The sequence below is a fragment of the Onychostoma macrolepis genome, chromosome 05 (genome assembly GCF_012432095.1).
Source record: "Onychostoma macrolepis isolate SWU-2019 chromosome 05, ASM1243209v1, whole genome shotgun sequence".
Taxonomy (NCBI): Eukaryota; Metazoa; Chordata; class Actinopteri; order Cypriniformes; family Cyprinidae; genus Onychostoma; species Onychostoma macrolepis.
The window spans coordinates 39,533,211-39,551,144 of NC_081159.1; the positions used below are offsets into that span (position 1 = coordinate 39,533,211).

Below are 17,934 nucleotides of genomic sequence, written 5' to 3' on the forward strand. Positions count from 1 at the left end.
CCGGGGCTTCCCTCCAGCAACAACCAACCTCAAGAAGAATTTCCTTCAACTCAACTCAAAGCAAGTAAAACAAACAAATCTTGAATTCGCTGAGTTTAAATTGAATGAATCGTTAAAAGATAACGATAACCGAGTCTTCTGTTTGTGACGTCCTGAGGGCGTCTTTATTCTCAGGAAAAGAGAATAGCTTAACTTTCTTCAAACTGCTTTGATCTTGCCATAATGTGTGTATGTGTGTTTTGTTGTGTATTGTACCTTAGAATAGTAAATAAACTCTCGATTCATTTTTAATGAATAGTCTGGTGCCTTGATTTTCAAATCTTAAATTATTTGCCATAGATGAGCACGTGTTACCTGTGCTCAAAGATTTCCCAATCAATTCTGTATTATCAACAATAAGCCGAATTGCTAACATATACTGTATTAATACTCGCTGGTCGAGTCATTAACAAGGTATAAATGATCCAATTTTGATTAATATCAATTAATCAGATCAAAACCGAATTTCTACGATTTGGTTCCTAAAGCTAAAATTTATAAATGAAGGATAAAACCCTTACAACACCTATATCTAGAACACCTCAACAACCACCTGGAATACCCCAGCAACCACCCGAAACACCCCAGAACACCTCAGTTACCATCTAGAACACCCCAGCAACCACCCGAAACACCCCAGAACACCTCAGCAAACATCTAGAACACCTCAGCAACCACCTGGAACTCCCCACAACACCTCAGCAAACATCTAGAACACCTCAGCAACCACCTGGAACACCCCAGCAACTACCCGAAACACCCCAGAACACCTCAACAACCACCCGAAACACCCCAGCAACCATCTACAACACCTCAACAACCACCTGAAACACCCCAGAACATCTCAGCAACCACCCGAAACACCTCAGCAAACATCTAGAACACCTCAGCAACCACCTGGAACTCCCCACAACACCTCAGCAAACATCTAGAACACCTCAGCAACCACCTGGAACTCCCCACAACACCCCAGCAACTACCCGAAACACCCCAGAAAACCTCAACAACCACCCAGAACACCCCAGCAACCACCCGAAACACTTCAGAACACCTCAACAACCATCTAGAACACCTCAGCAACCACATGAAACACCCCAGCAACCACATGAAACACCCCAGAACACCTCAGCAACCATCTAGAACACCCCAGCAACCACCCAAAACACCCCAGAACACCTCAGCAACCATCTAGAACACCCAAGCAACCACCCGAAACACACCAGAACACCTCAGCAACCACATGGAACACCCCAGAACACCCCAGCAACCACCCGAAACACCCCAGAACACCTCATCAACCATCTAGATCACCTCAACAACCACCTGGAACACCCCAACAACCACCCGAAACATCCCAGAACACCTCAGCAACCACCTGGAATACCCCAGAACACCTCAACAACCACCTGAAACACCCCAGAACAACCCAGCAACCACACAAAATACCTCAGAACACCTAAGCAACCATCCAGAAGACCTCAAACAACCACCTGAAACACCCCAGAACACCTCAGCAACCACCCAAATCATCCCAGAACACCTCAACAACCACCCAGAACACTACAGTAACCACCCAAAACACCACAGAACACCTCAACAACCATCTGTAACACTACAGAAACTAACCGACCCCAAGACAGCCTAGAAACAACCAAGCAACCACCTGGAACACAATGCCATGCTTAGACCATTCTAAAAAAACAAAAGAAAAAAAAAAACGATTTTCTTTATAAGAACAATGACATACTGATATAATATACTGATGTAATATACTGTACTTTATAATAAAAAGTCACAGATAGAATCTTATGGATCCTTTTATCAGGACAAAAGACAATATAACTAAGAAGGATTCACAATCAACTCTTAAATAGTGGCCAGCAGTAAGAAATCATCCATTTTGTCATCACTGTAATGATGCATGAATTGTAATGATGTATATACTGATATGCAATAGTTGACTCACAGATGTCCATTCTCCAACATGGATAAATTATGGATTTTTAAAAAGAGCCTGAAGATTAAATAATGATTAAACATTCAGTCATGCGTCACAAGCAATTCAACAACCCTTCCACTTTACAGAAAAGTGAATTTTACTAATTGCTTCAACCTCATTGGCTTGCCACGTCTTAAATCCGCTGCCAGACTTCAATTCACACGTGAGACAAAAGAAAACGCATTCTCATAAAACATTTAAGCATATGCTTGACATTTAATGACAGGAAATGTGATGTTTCTCAAATGCCATTTTGGATAAAACAAGTCTCAGGTATACAGCATAATACTGACACTTAAGCAATTTTGAATCTCAGGAGGGAAATATAGGATGATAAATAATAGGTTTTTTTTTTAAAGATAAGACAATAAAAGCTAATAAAGGACCTTTTCATTAAAAAGTATAAAGAGATTACAGGAATTATGTACTGCTATTTGAAATGTGGCATGTGTCAGGATTTTGGACTTGTTTTTCCATGTTTTACCCCTGTCATTGTTCCTGAGTTTCCTTATATGGCCATCTTCCTGTTCCTGTCTTCATTATTAGTTCATTAGTCTCCGTCTGTGTTTGATTCATCTCCTAGTTTAGTTCTGATTATTTAAGCCCCGAGTCTTGCCTTTTACTATGTCTGGGATTGAATGTCTTTCTTGTGTGTTTGCGTATGTGCCTTGCCTTTTGAGTCATTAAATACTATTATAGTTGAAGCTGATCTCTGCGTCTCCTCGTTCCCTTGCTCCAGTGAAACGTGACAGCATGTTTATTGAGCATTTAAAAAAAAAAAAAAATTCATTGTATACTTTTCAGTCGGTAGTTAGTAGTACACTATTCAATTTCAAACACAACCAAATTCAAATTTGATTTCACAGACAAAAACCAAAAAATTCTTAATGTGCAGCATCATCAATTTATATTTTTTTAATTTTCCAGTCTAATCATTTATTAATATTTTGAGAAAGAATATAAATGAGTGCATTTGTTTTGTTTTTACCAGGAACTTCTTGTCCAAAGCAAATGACATATTAGAGGAGCAGTTCCCTGGAGCAGTTGTCATGTTAAGTGCCTTGCTCAAGAGCACAGTGCTGATAAGGGAAGTGTGCAGCTCTCAAGGGCTCAAACGCAAGACCTGTGGGTTATCAGACCAGAGCCAGGACTACTACACCACCTGCTTAAGAAAAAGAAACAAAGTTAATCTGAGTGATGCTTCCTAACAGTTTCAGATCTTCAGATACATGTAAATATTAGTTTTCATTTGTGAATAGGCCTATAAAAGTGAATTTGAAAAAATCTCACTAGTTAGAATTGTTTTAATGTGAATATTGATTTAATTGCTAATAATTTATGGTAGATGCTGCAAATTTTGAAATATTTTCCATAAAATGGTCCATCTTTCATGCCATAAGGTTTTCCATGCATATAGATGTACCCCATTAAAAAAAATCATAATGAGTAGCACCTAATAATAATAAACATTTTGAAGCACTTCAATTCCCATATTCATGTTTTCTCAGCTTCACTTTAAAATATAGTTTGCGTGTGTGTGTGTGCATTGTACATGTAGAGTGTATATATATATATATATATATATATATATATATATATATATATATATATATATATATATATATATATATATATATATATATATATATATATATATATAATTATTAGTTTATACTTGAGCTCAAGGCCTAAGCTTGACCATGTGTTTTCTGACAGACATTTCCCCCTCTAATAAGACTAAAAAAATAAAATAAAGTAAAAAAAATGTGCTTGTTTGTTTGTTTTTCAACAAACCTGATGAAGTCCAAAATCCACCAAACTGTAGGAATGACCCTTTACATACTGTAAGACTGTAAGAACCTAAATGCAGAGCAATCGTCACATGGTGAAAGTCTAGCATGCATGCTGAAAATCCATACATTTGGTCTAACGGCCAAGATATTAGCTTGCAAAGTCAGTTTCTTTGAGAAAATGTAGCTCCAGTCCTTTAGACATCAATGTTTGCGTGTTTTTTGAGTGTGTCAACATGCCTGTCAGCCTGAAGGAGACATTAGAGAAAGAAGTATGGTAATATATGGTGTTAGGCTTCAGCCACAGACAGGATCAGTCACTTTCATCAGATTCTACATTGAATTTCTTGAAGATTTAATGCATCTTAGTTCCACCTCTCACTCTATTTCCATGTCTCTCCATCTCTTAAATTCAAAACAGCTTTATTGGTATGAGCGTAATATTATGAAGAATTGCATTATGATGATGAGGAGGTATGGAAAGGTTAATAACATTCATATAGGCCTATTGCATGGCTGTGACTTTCAGATGCTGCCACACGAAACTCCGAGCAAATGCCTGGCTTTGAACAGTTTTTGCATATATCATCATATAAGGCAGCAGCTTCTTCATGTCTTTACAGTTCACACACCCTCTCGAGAATTCACACTAAGTTCTTTGGTGGGGTTGTGTCTTCATCTACAAAGCAAACCACTGCTGACAGTGCTGCTTTCATTTGATTTGTTCAATTGAAGGAAAGGTAATGGAACTGGAAGGCAAATTAACATGATATACATATTCATTTCAAATTAGCATATCCGCATTACTGGGCCAACAGCACTGTAAAGACTGTCTGTTAGCTTTGAGGTCTGAAATATGGTAGTGACAAAATTAACTTTCAACAGATATACTATATGCATTTAAAAGCAAAAATACTAATGACTCATTGCTGTATCTAAGTTTGCGTTCAAATTCTCTGTAGCTGCAAATGTGTGATTTTCAGATGCATCGAGATTAATTGATTGGATGCAATTTTAAAAAATTAAAATTAAATGTGAACAACAACAACAAAAACATTCACCTTTTCCTCAGCACATGCTGCTCTTATTGAATGCTCAGTTATAAAAAAAAAATGGATCAAAAGGAAACTTCACTAATACATTATAGGAGGTGAATCAGTGTTATTTTAGTAGAATTGACTTATTATAGCTTTTGTTAATATTTTAAATCTTTTTTTTTTCACTTAAATTTGAGATAAAAAAAAGTTATAGTAATTCTGCTCTTGTCATTTTATTTTAGCTTGTGTTTTTTTTTTTATTATAAGTTTTAGTTTTAAAAACTATATATCTTATTTGTTACTTTTAGTTTATTTAGTTTTAGTTATTTTAGTACTTCACGTTAAACAAAAAGAGAAATGTTATATGTAATATATAATATATATAATATTTATTTTATTTTAAGTAAGAAAATGTTTTATGTTTTCGTTTGTTAAATGTTTATTTTAGTTTTAGTTTACTAATAACCTTAAGGTTGCAGACATGTCTAAAAAGTACAAAATCATGTTTTAATGAATGTGATGTAAACTAAATTGGTTTTTACAATAAAACCAATGAGGGTGAGCCTATTTGATGTACCACAATATACCACTTTTCTGTTTCAATAAGAAATAAGTTAACACTAGAAAAAAATTGCATTCATTAAGCCATTTCATGAGATCTATAACACTGGATGGCAAATGATTGCTGTCCCAATTTTCATACTTGAATTTATGCTGTAAGGTTCCAGCCGCCAGCCCAAAAAAACAGAATGCAGCGGCCTGGTCGAAGGTTTAATGCATGTTCGGTCTTTTATTTGTGCCTCTGAATTTATCTGGATTTAGTTTCAATTTTAGTCTAGCTCCGTGTTCAATCTGACTCCAATTTCAAGTGATCATTAAATTTAGGCAATATTCTTAATTAAAAACTGATCACAGATATCGATTGTATATTCATTTAGATATTTGATTATTCTGGAAATCCCATAATTTCAAATCTTCATTCATTAGGGACCAGGTATCACACAGGAATTACACTTCGGCCGATTTTAGTGAATCCACGGACACAAACTCATCAGTTCTAAACTTACTCAGAGGGTGCAGAGTGGTTATAATACCTTTAAGTGAGCTGCACCTGCATACTCATAACAAAAAGTGTATTTTTTCCTATAACCACAAGAGCTACACCGTGTTAAGCCAGTGACGGCCAGAAATCCAAAGTCCCTCATGGTGTTCCCCATGGTTCATCCATTGGTGCTTTGGTATGATCTGTCCTGAACGCAGATTTGCGGAAATATCACTACACATTAATCTACTTGAAAAATTATTTCAGAAGAGATCAGAATAAATCAAATACAACAATTTATTATTAGTCAGGTAAAAACGTGTCATGCCAATTGCATAATTAAACAATAAGAAGCCAATTCAAAAATAAGAAAATACATAACATGAGTTGTTCAAGGATGAATCTAAGAGTAAAATGTTTACCTGACTTCAGGAAGATACATAGTATGGAGCCAATGAAATACACTTCACACTACGGGCTGATCTGGCTACAGAATCGCAATGAGTGATTTGCAACTTTCCCTTAAATACTACCAGAACAAAAGGGCCATAAACATTTATTCTCTGCCCCAAAACAGATTACATCAGTGTATGGGGGATGAGAAGCCTCCTGTAGGAGCTGCTCTCGCTCACCCAAATGGTCACACCTGGTGTAGAGTACAGAGTTAACTTAAGTTTTCAATATTTTTTATAATACAAGTGACTTGGTAAATAATACCAAACATGAAGGGGGAAAACAACATTTACAAGATACAACACTTGTGGCATATGGATATTCTTGCTTTTGGGGAAGAAGTGTGGGGGGCGGGGGCAGAGGCAGGGAGGAGAGAGGAGAGGGAGGAAGGGGGTCATAAAAGAGCAAGGAGATAAGTTTGGTAAGGGTGGTATTGTTTGCTTTCTTTGGAGATCGCTTCTCCAGATCAGTTTTATTGTTCTATTGCATGGCATCTGTTTTGCGAGAGTTCCTGAGTTTTGGCCTCATGAGAAATTAATTTCATAAGGAAATAATTTCACTCCTTTCAATGCACTAAATGTATGTACTTCAAAGATGAAAGATCATACTTAATATGTTCTAATCATGTGATCAAATTGCACTGATACCAAAGTATTGATAGCACTTTTGTAGAACATGTCCCTCACTTGTCCTCAGTGTGAAAAGTTGGATCTCAAAACCATACAGTCATTGTTGAAAAGGGTTCAAACACACAAAAATGTTGGAAAACCAAAGAATTTGTGGGACCTGAAGGATTTTTCTGAAGAACAGCAGGCAGTTTAACTTCAGTAAAAACAAGGGACTCGTGAACAACTATCACTAAACAAAAAAAAAAACACAGCTGCGTTAAACAACACACTATTAAGAATAAAGTGTATGTAAACTTTTGAATGGGGTCATTTTTATAAATTCAACTATTATTTATGTGAAATATCATATTCAGGTCACTAGTAAATAAACAATAACATGCATTTTGTATGATCCTTATTTTGGTGAAATAGTTTACATTGTGCAAGATTCTGCAAGGTGTATGTAAACTTTTGACTTCAACTGTACTTTTAAAAACATCAATGGAAAAAATGCAAAAATTATTTCAATATCATTTTCAATATCATTTTCATAAGTTGAAATTTAGGGGTCAGGGACAGCCACCTCCCAATTGAAAGTACTCAATAAATGATTATTTTAATATTTTAAATATTATTGTTGGTTTCATCTAAGATTTAAATACTTTAATGTGACCCTGGACCACAAAACCAGTCTTAAGTCGCTGGGGTATATTTGTAGCAATAGCCAAAAATACATTGTATGGGTCAAAATTATCGATTTTTCTTTTATGCCAAAAATCATTAGGATATTAAGTAAAGATCATGTTCCATGAAGATATTTTTTAAATTTCTTACCATAAATGTATCAAAACTTAATTTTTGATTAGTAATATGCATTGCTAAGAACTTCATTTGGACAACTTTAAAGGCAATTTTCTCAATATTTTGATTTTTTTGCACCCTCAGATTCCAGATTTTCAAATAGTTGTATCTCAGCCAAATATTGTCCGATCCTAGCAAACCATGCATCAATGGAAAGCTATTATTCAGCTTTCTCAATTTCGAAAAATTTATACTTAAGACTGGTTTTGTCGTCCAGGGGGTTTTTTGTTTGTTTGTTTGTTTTGTTTGTTTTTTTGGTTGTGGGACAGCAGTTTGCACAAATTATGTAGAATGGTCCATATACAGCCTTTGATTGGTTCAGTTTCTCGATATTGTTTCTTAATCACCACATTTAAAAAACACTATAGAGTCCATAAAACTCATCAAAACTCCACGAAGCACAACAAGTGTATTAGTTAGAACATTTGATTAAAGAGAAAACACACCGGGACATTTGACTGCACATCACATTGTGACATTATTGATACTGTTTACAATCTTAATGCTACAGATGGGTCTACAGAAAATATATTAATGCTTTAAATAAAAGGGTTATTGAGCTGTTGTTTATATTGTCATACAGGCCCAGATGGTGGTAGCTTAACCGAAAGCAAGAGCACCCTCATTTGAAGCTGTAATAATAGCATACTAGCGAAACAGATCTGGAAAACGATCCAGTACATACAGTATTTGTGTTTGCGCTCTGGAGAGCATCAAAGGTTTCTATTTTCAATGTGTTTCTATAGTGTCGAGCAATGTAGCCAACGACACGAGATCTCAAATTGAGAACTAGATGAGATTTTTACACAATATTTAATCTATGACTGGAAAAATAGACTGCAGGTGCATTTTGAATCGTTTTAACATCATCTTGTGAATATCATTTCAGCTCTATTTTCTGAGAATGAATTGTCATATGCAGTATAAGACAACAATATACAAGCGCTATAAAATGTTTTGCCACAAACTCGACTGACTGGCTTCTCTCCTGTATTATTTTACATAAGTCTCTTCAGATCTGTACATGCATTATGAGCTTCTAGAACTTCTACAAGATAAGACATTTGTCAGATGTTTAGGCTTTGTTGCACAACAAATCCTCTGCCATGCTCTTGTCAGTCATAATGGTGCAACGGCACAAAGTCCAAGACCACAGACACAAACTGAAATTTACTTAAATTAGCTACCACAATCACACATGCATACCTTATATGCTTTTAAACAGCTAAAACACACGAGAAAGGCGAATCAGTTGCAGACTGCATAAATATTTGGATAGCATTGAGGTTAAGAATAAGAAAATGTGTCAAGCTCATATTACTCAGCATTATTCCTACATCTGTACACTCTTACAAAGTAAAACTTTCACTTAACCTTGACTTGTTTCCCCCTGACAATCATGTTGTGCTCGGAGGTGCCCTGTAGGTAGAGCTGTGTGTGGGAGAGCAAGAGAGCGAGACTGGGGAAAACCGAGAGAAGTAGCGTATTGTTGTGGTGATGTGGCTCTTCCCTGTCCTGTGATCTTTAGTCTAAACTACCGCCTCTGGCCTTGCTCACTCTTTTGAGCCCACATCATCTCTCTTCTGCTTCTGCTCTTACTGTGGCTCTTCTGTTATCTGTGATCCCACAATGGCATAGAAATGGATGGAGAGAGTGCATCTCTGCTTATGCTATTGATCAGATGCTGCTTTTTACAGTTTTGAAGGCTTAAGGGAGACCTCAGTCATAATTCACTGGGTATTTCTCCTAAAGTAACATAAATAAGACAATCATTGACATACTATGAAAGTCTGTTTCTGCCACGGATTGAAAAATAAAGGTAATTTTGACTTTTTATCTCACAATTCTGAAGTTTTTCAGAGTTCCGAATTTATATTTTGCGATTGTCTCAGAATTCTGAGAAAAAAAGTCAGAATTGTGAGACATAAACTTGCAATTACACGTTTAAAACTCATACCTGTAAGGAAAAAGTCAGGAATTGTGAGATAAAATTACCTTTTTTATTTTTTTATTCCATGGTAGCTTCCACAACATAGCTATAACCTTGTTTGGTCATCTTGAGATGTTTGATGTATCTAGGCAAATCTGAGTGCAGTTTGAGACATTGTTATGATCTCTTCTGTAAAAGACTCATATTGAGATGAATGGGTCAAACATCTGAAAAGAGAAATATCTGAAGAGAAAAAAAAAAATTCAGCTGATCCTCACTGCTAGTAATGACATCAAGTGGATAGAAAATAGAGGCTTTTGCTTAAGTCTCTTAATTTAAACCCTTAATTTTCTCTCCATTTGAAGTCATTGATGTAGGGAAGAAACAACTGAGATTTCATAGTCTGATTTGTGATCTTTCTTTTCTATGTGCATTAACTAGTTCAGTCATTCTGCATAACTGATGTAATGATGTGGTTGTTTATCACAATTTTTTCACAAAACTATTCATTTTTGTGTTGTTCACACAACCGCAAGAACAACATTTACAGGTAGTTGGATATTTCTCATATATTAATGAGAGAATATCATAAAACCTGGTGAAAACTGTTCATAATTCAGACAGAAAATGCAAGAAATTATCATTTGCATACAATGGTGCCTATATTTTGCATTGTGACGTTTTCGTTCCAATTAGGCATATTTCCCCATTACGGATTAGAGTGATAAAAAAATGACAGCAAAAAATAAATGAAAAATAAAACATTTCTGTTTATCAAAAAAAGAGTAGGGATGTAACCCCGGTGTCCTGGCCAAATTCCCTCCACTGGCCCTTGTCAATCATGGCTTCCCAATAATCCCCATCCACTTGATTGGCTCTATGACACCCTCTCCTCTCCACCTGTAGCTGGTGTGTGGTTAGCGCACTGGCGCCGTTGTCCTGTGGCTGCCGTTGCATCATCCAAGTGAATGCTGCACACTAGTGGTGGTTGAGGAGAGGAGGACCTGGAGGACCAAATTCAATAAAGCTGATACAATTATTAGGCTAATATTAATAACCTTATTAATAATATTACTAAGCAGAATAGCCCAGAATATGAATGCAACGCCCTGCACGTACAGTAGCCTAAGCTTTTTCTCCCCCATAAAACGCTTAAGGTAGGCTATAATGAAAACGGTGATTTAAAAATACCAAATCTGTTGCATTCATATTCGGTGCTATTCTCCTTTATTAATAATAATATTATTAATAAGGTTATTAATATAAACCTAACAATTTTATTAGTATTTATTATCGAATTTGGTCCTAATGTCACTGTTTTAATACATTAAGCCACATTAAAGCGTTTTAGAATGTCCCAAAACCGTGAACGCAAAACGCAAAAGTTTTGCAAGAGAACGCAAATATCTTTGCGAGAGAACGCAAAAGTTTTGCAAGAGAACGCAAATATCTTTGCGAGGGAACGCAAAGTTTCTCGAGAGAACGCAAAACATTTGAAAAAAATTTTTCCTCCCACCCTGAATTTTTCCCACCACAATGTCCTGTAAAGGGCTCCGTAGTTTTCAACATTTATAATAGTAAGAAGTGTTTCTTGAGCAGAATATTAGAATGATTGAAGACTAAAGACTGGAGTAATGATGCTAAAAATTCAGCTTTGCATCACAGGAATATTTTATAATATATTCAAACAGAAAACAGTTATATAATACCTCACAATATTACTGTTTTACTGTATTTTTAATCAAATAAATTCAGCCTTGATGAGCACAAGAGACAAAAATATATATATATATATATATATATTTTTTTTTTTTTTTTACTTACAGACCGTAAACTTTTGAACAGTAGTATATGTATAGTTATTTTTAAATAAAAATATTAATAAAACAGTGTAAAATAATCAGACTTGTTTACAGAGAATGTCTTGAATCAAATATATAGGCTATATATATATATATATATATATATATATATATATTTTTTTTTTTTTTTTTTTTTTTTTAAATGCCTTTAGATACCTTTAAGCATAGATCTCACTAAATTTGTGTTGTTCAGCATTTTTGTTGAAAACTTGCTGTATAAAACAGGAAAACAACTTTTCAAGGGAAAGTAAATAAACTTAACTTCAATGAAGTGTAGACGTTTTTACTGTAAAATAAGACAAAAACACTGATTAAGAAAAAGAGTGCTGCAGTGAATTTTGGGGTGAAATGTTACTAGGACATGAATAAATCCTCTCCAGTAAGTCAAGTGTGGCCGTGGTAATAAACCACCCCAAACACCCCATTTACACACAGCAGACCTCATCAGTACTGGTGAATTGAAAATACTAAACTATCCATATGGGCTATGACTCATCACAGAACACACATACACACACACAAACACACACACACACGGCTGGCCAATCCGAGGCTGTATGTTCCGTGGCTGTATGTGAAAACTAATTAATGGCAAAATAAGGCAGTCTGCTCCTTTATCAGCAGCATCTGCACTGGAGGAAGAGACACAAATTAATTTGTCGTCAAGTTCACACCATTTCTTCAGACTCAAAACACAATTATGACTAACCCCTCTCCCACGTTATTACCAGCGAACTTTCTATTACACTAAAATTCTGTGTGTCACCAAATATAAAGGATAAACAAAAAAATAGCCCTGGAAAGACTTAAATAATTCACTAGCACGCCCCCTACGTGCTGTAGCTGAAACTCTACTGCCATCTTAAGGTGGAGGACGGAATTGTGTCACTTTTGAGGGCTGCAGATCATGGGAATGCAGTTTTGATGGCTCTGATAGGCTGAAGCCTAACATAATTTCCATGTCAGAGTGGCAGGGAAGAGCAGGTTGAGCCACGCTGGAGCGTGATGATGGTGGCGTTGCCCTCAGGCCGCCACTGGCCCCGCGCATTGGCAGCTGCGGGGGGACCAGATGGTTCCCAGAATAATAAGAAGACACGTTGGACTTTGCAGCTTTGCAGGCTGGTCGACGTGTGAAGTCAAGCATGCCGATTTATCAGCTTGTTGACATGGGCAGAGTCATTATCCCACTGCAGTTCGGATGCCGGGGACGATTGAATTTTTTTATTCCCTCTTTTCAACACATCTGCAGCACGACTGACTGCTCACGCCTTTCCCATTCCATGTGTGGCAGTCTGAAACATTAGCACACACACGACTACACACATTTCACTCAGTCTGATCCACATGCGCACACATATTCACTCAAAGAATGAGTCAGATGCCTGAGCTGAATTGCTAATTGGCGAGTTTTATTTATCACCAATGAGAGCCTTGTCTACACTTGCCTCCTATTGTTTTGTACAAATGAACCAGACGAGCTAATGTTCTGAAACTTGTTTTGCTGCTTGTTTTGTCATGTACCATCAAGCACACAAACTCTTTTTTGTGTATGCATCACCGTGCTGATGACTTTTTAGTATGTGTTTACATTTGACTACAGTATCCAGGCGGCGAATCATTGTCTGCACTTCCACTGGTAGTCACAATACTGCATTACTGCTCCTTTGTATGAAAATGTGCTTAACTTTGTTTTGCCAGAAATCACTGTTTGCTCATTTACATTTATACACCCATTTATTCACCCATGTGGGCCACAAAACGCAAGTCGAGTTATAATTTTACATTTTTAAGAGAATGTGAGTGCAAAACTCGCTTACACAGTTACAGTGAGTGATTGTCAGGGTATTGCTATCCAGTTGCTAAGTAGTTGTTAGCACATTAATACAGTTGCTAAGGCATTATGAGTTGCTGTAGGCAAATTAATACAGTACCAATGGTGTTGCTAAGACATTCTGAGTGGTTGTAGGCAAATTAATATAGTTGCTAAAGTGTTGCTAAGACATTCTGAGTGGTTGTAGGCAAATAATGCAGTTGCTAGGGTGTTACTAAGGCATTCCGAGTGGCTGTAGGTACATTACTACAGTAGCTAGGGTGTTGCTAAGATATTCCAAGTGGTTGTAGGTAAATAATACAGTTGCAAAGGTGTTGCTAAGGCATTTCAAATGACTGTAGGCAAATTATTACAGTAGCTAGGGTGTTGCTAAGACATTCTGAGTGGCTGTGGGCACATTACAACATTTGCTAAGGTGTTGCTAAGATATTCCAAGTGGCTGTAGGTAAATTAATACAGTTGCTAAGGTGTGGCTAAGACATTCTGAGTGGTTGTAGGCAAATTAATATAGTTGCTAAAGTGTTGCTAAGACATTCTGAGTGGTTGTAGGCAAATAATACAGTTGCTAGGGTGTTACTAAGGCATTCCGAGTGGCTGTAGGTACATTACTACAGTAGCTAGGGTGTTGCTAAGATATTCCAAGTGGTTGTAGGTAAATAATACAGTTGCAAAGGTGTTACTAAGGAATTCCGAGTGGCTGTAGGCAAATGAATACAGTTGCTAGGATGTTGCGGGCAAATTATTACAGTAGCTATGGTGTTGCTAAGACATTCTTAGTGTTTGTAGTCAAATGAATACAGTTGCTAGGGTGTTGAGTGGTTGCTAAGGCATTCTGACTTGTTTACAAAGACAAAAGAACCATATAGACTACATGAAAACTATATAGACATATTAAAAAGAATAATAATAATGACAAAAACACAAAAATCACTAAAACATTAAAATTAAAATTAAAGTAAAAGCAGTAAATATAAGTCTAATTCAAAATGTTAACAAAAACTATAATAGTATATCAGTGGCGCTACAATAACACCGTCGGTAACACAAACATTGCAGGGAAGAGTTATGTACTGAAGTTTAATACTTAGGATTAGGACTTCAAAATCCACCCTAAATATGAGCCTTGAGCATCACTAATGTCAGTTTACAAAATGATTCTGGGATATTGCTGTAGGCTGTGTTAATAGTTATCGTTAGGCAAATCACCAACACATTAGAAAAGCACCCACCTTATGTTTAACAGCTCCCATGACATACTGAACCACAGCAAAATACATTCACCTCTCTAGAAGAAAACTACTTTGATTTCACTCCCAGGCCTCCTGAAGAAGCAAGTCAACAAACAATGATATAAACGTGAAATGAATTGCTATGTAATTTGACAACAACTACATATATTTTTCAGATATTTTTTCACTTTTTGCTGTCTCACTGTATTTTTTTTTCTTAGATTACAGTACTGCTTATGTAATTCAGATGTGAGAGGTCCAGACTGATCAAATCAGACACACTCATTCACTTTCTAAAGCAGTCTGACTGTTGCTTAGCTTCCTTTTCAGATCAGACATTCAGTCTTGATGCTCCTCACCGTCTGTCTCTCTGTCTCACTCTTATTTGAACCCTTAATTCAGCAAACAATGAAACACAGTGTGTGGGAGAGACAGTGAATGAATCCATCAGTCTAGTTTCTCTGTGTGCATTTATGAGATATCAGTGCTGGGAAAAGTGAGTGAGACGTCTTAAAGTCAACCAAACGCATTAAATTCAAATGAGACTTTCTGGCATGTCAACCCACTTTTTGGGTGAAAGGGTCATGGCTCTGACGCTTACTACATAGAAAATGTTTTCAAATAAGACTCTATGTCTTTCACCTTTGTCTTTACTTTGCCACGCCATAGTCTCAGGAGCCGAGATAGGGTTTTTTTTTTTGTTTTTTTTTTACTTTCATTTAATTTTAGATCCTCTGCGAATTAGCCACTGAAATGGAATAAGCGAGCAGAATGGCAATTAGCATGATACATTTGTACTTCCAAATGGGAGGGGCTTTGAACCCCAAACATTTCCTCTAATTAGTCAGGGTCTAAAGAATAATTTCAGAACAGCCTAGCAACCGTATCAGTGCACTAATAACCCCTTAGCAACTGTATAGCAACCCTATGGCAACAACCCAGAAAACATCAGTCTGTATATGTTTGCCTACAGCAGGGTTCATGAGGAATCTGCAGGGGGTTTGTGAGTTGATTAATTAATTCAGTCATAAAAATTTTAAATTCAAATAAAACTAAAAAAAAAAAAAAAAAAAGTGTATAAAAAAATGAAATATTTTAGGTTTACCTGCAGTTCTGGGTATAAACTGATTACATGTACAGTAACTGGATTACCTAAAATTGAATGCATTTATTTGCATTATATTACATTTTAAAGTGCTCATAATCAGATTACAGTTACTTTTTTTTATGGATTACAGGATTACAGATTATTCATATAGAGGCAGTAAATTATTCATAATTTATTGATTCTTATGGAGCTCCTAAAGGGACATTTGCAAAAATAAAAAATTCACAGACATTTACGTGCGCCCGAGACACTTTTGCGTGAGCACGAGAAACTATTTGTGCTCACGAGAAAAGTTTAGCGTCAGCACACAATAGTTTCTCGTGCACACGTGAAAGTTTCTCGTGAGCACACAATAGTTTCTTGTGTACATATGTAAATAAATTTGTGATCCATGCTACAAAATTTGCCGACAAAAGCAGATCTCCGTTAATTAGAGCATGTATGAATAATGCAACTTACTAAACACTGCTGATATATACAGGTGCTGGTCATATAATTAGAATATCATCAAAAAGTTTATTTATTTCACTAATTCCATTCAAAAAGTGAAACTTGTATATTATATTCATTCATTACACACAGACTGATGTATTTCAAATGTTTATTTCTTTTAATTTTGATGATTAGAGCTTACAGCTCATGAAAGTCAAAAATCAGTATCTCAAAATATTAGAATATTTACATTTGAGTTTGAATAAATGACCATCCCTACAGTATAAATTCTGGGTATCTCTTGTTCTTTGAAACCACAATAATGGGGAAGACTGCTGACTTGGCAATGATCCAGAAGACGAACATTGACACCCTCCACAAAGAGGGTAAGTCACAGAGGGTCATTACTGAAAGGTGTGGCTGTTTACAGAGTGCTGTATCAAAGCATATTAAATGCAAAGTTGACTGGAAGGAAGAATTTGGGTAGGAAAAGGTGCACAAGCAACAGGGATGACCGCAAGCTTGAGAATACAGTCAAACAAAGCCGATTCAAACACTTGGGGGAGCTTCACAAGGAGAGAACTGAAGCTGGAGTCACCACGCTCAGACGTCTTCAGGAAAAGGGCTACCAAGCCACTTCTGAACCAGAGACAACGTCAGAAGCATCTTAACTGGGCTGTGGAGAAAAAGAACTGGACTGTTGCTCAGTGGTCCAAAGTCCTCTTTTCAGATGAAAGTAAATTTTACATTTCATTTGGAAATCAAGGTCCCAGAGTCTGAAGGAAGAGTGGAGAGGCACAGAATCCATGTTGCTTGAAGTCCAGTGTGAAGTTTCCAGTCAGTGATGATTTGGGCTGCCATGTCATCTGCTGGTCCACTGTGTTTCTGAAGTCCACAGTCAACGCAGCCATCTACCAGGTGATTTTAGAGCACTTCATGCTTCCTTCTGTTGACAAGCTTTATGGAGATGCTGATTTCATTTTCCAGCAGGACTTGGCACCTGCTCACACTGCCAAAGGTACCAAAAGCTGGTTCAATGACCATGGTGTTACTGTGCTTGATTGGCCAGCAAACTCACCAGACCTGAACCCCATAGAGAATCTATGGGGTATTGTCAAGAGGAAGATGAGAGACACCAGACCCAACAATGCAGATGAGCTGAAGGCCACTATCAGAGCAACCTGGGCTCTCATAACACCTGAGCAGTGCCACAGACTGATCGACTCCATGCCACGCCGCATTGCTGCAGTAATTCAGGCAAAAGGAGCCCCAACTAAGTATTGAGTGCTGTACATGCTCATACTTTTCATTTTCATACTTTTCAGTTGGCCAAGATTTCTAAAAATCCTTTCTTTGTATTGGTCTTAAGTAATATTCTACTATTTTGAGATACTGATTTTTGACTTTCATGAGCTGTAAACTCTAATCATCAAAATTAAAAGAAATAAACATTTGAAATATATCAGTCTGTGTGTAATGAATGAATATAATATACAAGTTTCACTTTTTGAATGGAATTAGTGAAATAAATCAACTTTTTGATGATATTCTAATTATATGACCAGCACCTGTATTCTACGTAAAAAGTGTATAATAAGTGCGTCTGAAGGTGAACTAATCACTGTAATTGGCATCAAATCTTTAAGGCACTTGGCAGCAATTAAAACAAAATATTCTCAATCACTATGTCATAGATGAACTCACTTATAAACA

At 36.4% G+C, this 17,934-nt stretch overlaps 1 long non-coding RNA gene across 6 annotated transcripts in view; it reads right to left on the reverse strand.

The window, feature by feature from the left end:
* LOC131540233 (uncharacterized) overlaps window positions 1-17,934 on the reverse strand; it is a 52,537-nt gene that overhangs the window by 24,563 nt on the left and 10,040 nt on the right. For 5 of the 6 annotated variants that reach the window (XR_009271222.1, XR_009271226.1, XR_009271227.1 and 2 more), the window contains one exon: window positions 3,027-3,200. The exons of the other annotated variant lie outside the window; for it this stretch is intronic. This is a non-coding gene — a long non-coding RNA (uncharacterized LOC131540233). The remainder of the gene's footprint in view (window positions 1-3,026; window positions 3,201-17,934) is intronic. 6 annotated transcript variants of the gene reach the window in all.